The sequence below is a fragment of the Carica papaya genome, chromosome 8 (assembly GCF_054855325.1).
Source record: "Carica papaya isolate Zhongbai chromosome 8, ASM5485532v1, whole genome shotgun sequence".
Taxonomy (NCBI): domain Eukaryota; kingdom Viridiplantae; phylum Streptophyta; class Magnoliopsida; order Brassicales; family Caricaceae; genus Carica; species Carica papaya.
This window is the reverse complement of record NC_142316.1, coordinates 9352374-9354530: the sequence shown is the minus strand read 5'-3', so window position 1 is coordinate 9354530 and position 2157 is coordinate 9352374. Positions and strand designations below refer to the sequence as shown.

The following is a 2157-nucleotide window of genomic DNA, read 5'->3' as shown; positions in this document are numbered from 1 at the left end:
TCAATAAGGAGGAGATTCTCAAGTAACCCTAAACAAATAAATTATTAAAAATAAGAAAATCTACACAGGATATCTACCTAAAATATTAATTTTCAACCTTGATTTCAGTCTCTTATAAATATTACTCATTTCCCCCTTTTTCTATACAAATTATTTCTCTCTGTGATCTTTCTTTTAATTTCTCTCTACACATATTCAATATTTGTGACCATGGTGAGAAAGAGTAGGGGACGACAAAAGGTTGAGATGGTGAAGATGAATAATCAAAGCAATCTCCAAGTCACTTTCTCTAAACGTCGAGCCGGACTTTTCAAGAAGGCAAGTGAATTGAGCACCTTATGTGGGGCTGATATTGCTATTATCGTTTTCTCACCTGGTCGAAAAGTTTTCTCTTTTGGCCATCCTTCTGTTGAGACCGTGGTGGAACGTTTCATTAGTGGTAATCCACCACAGGTTACTTCAGGAACTGAGAAACTCATTGAGGCTCATCGAAACACCAGTCTTCATGAGCTCAACATGCAGCTTACTCAGGTTATTTTGATTTTTTTCTATTTTAATAAAATATTTTCAATATAAACTATATATTAATTCTGCTACATATATAGATTCTTAACCAACTCGAAATTGAAAAGACGCGAAGCGAGGAGCTTAACCAAACGAAAAAGGCCAATGAGAATGAATGTTGGTGGATGGGTCCTAAGGAAGATCTAAGCTTGGCACAACTTCAACAATTAAAGGCCTCTCTTGATGAGACGAAGAAGATTGTGGCTAAGCATGCTGAGAATATTGTGCTTCATACCTCAAATACTCATCTTCCTCATCCTCATCTTCCACATCATCATCATCAACCTCATCATCCTTTTTTTCTGAGAAATTCTTCTAGTGGAACAGGGCTTCAATCTGAGACAAGGCCGGCTGGATTCAGGTCTAGCGTTGTTCTATTCAACAATCCAAACATGATGCCTCCAGGGTATCATGGATTTCACCAAAGATTCTTCTAAATAAACTTTTGATAATTATTTAAAATAGCTTTTAAATTTTTGCTAGACAATAAATGCCTCCTAATTAATCTTTAGATTATGTTTGGTTTTAGGGTTTCGGCTTCTAGTATGAGTGAGGATTTGGTCTAAAATAAGAGGCATCTTATTTTATGTTATTTATTAAAGGATTTTGTAATCGTTTAGTGATATTGCATCTTTTCATTAATATAATCTTTCTTCCTTCAAACCTTGTGTACTTGATTATATATATATATATATCTACTGTATCTCAAAGATTTTACTATGCCATTTTTTCAATGTTGTGTTGTGACATTATTAACCACTGTCTATATAACATATCTTAATATGTAACATTTTAATATATAAACAATTATGTGAATATATTAAAATATATAGACAGTTATAGAATCAAGATAGTATAAGTGTTTATTTTTTGAAACTATGATGAATTGCTAAATTACGAATCAATCATAAATTTTACATGTGAGGGTTAAGAGCTGTAGTCGAATAGTAAGAAGGGGACTAAAGATGAAATTTCTCATGGGACTAAATGAGTCGTACAAAGCCATCTAAGCACAATACTACTAATAAAATCTTTTCCTTAGTCTATGAAGTGTATTTCATTATCCAACAAGAAAAAAAAAATGGAGAAATGTTGTTGGCCAACTCAGCAAACATGACCTTTGCTTTTAACATAAGGGAATCAAACAAAATATATATGAAGTGTATTATTATTCTCAATATAAGATTGTAGGTCACTTGATTTAATCGATGCTTCGAGGCCAATTTAGGAAAGTATGCATGTTTTTATTGTAACATGTTCGAGCACACTACATAAACCATCTAGAAGTTACAGGGATGCCTGAAGGGACATATGCTTTATGGGAAGATTAAGGCGCACAATGCTGACTAAGGGGTCAATATTGTCCCCACAAGAATAGAATAATCCTAAAAACAATCTCCAATCACTCAAGATCAGTATGCATAAAAATGGTATTACTGTAACAAAATCATTATTTAGTTCATATGGTACAATCACTTATTGCTCCTTGTTAAGATCAAATGTCTCTAGGTTCTTTGGTATATCTTTCTATTTCTCTAATCATTGATAAAATTCAATAAACATGCATTGTTTATTAGATCATTGATACTAATG

The 2157-nt window shown here is 32.7% G+C and overlaps 1 pseudogene; it reads left to right on the top strand.

The window, feature by feature from the left end:
• Positions 1–210: 210 nt before the first annotated feature.
• LOC110814513 (agamous-like MADS-box protein AGL62 pseudogene) lies at positions 211–1001 on the top strand (annotated as a pseudogene).
• Positions 1002–2157: the final 1156 nt, after the last annotated feature.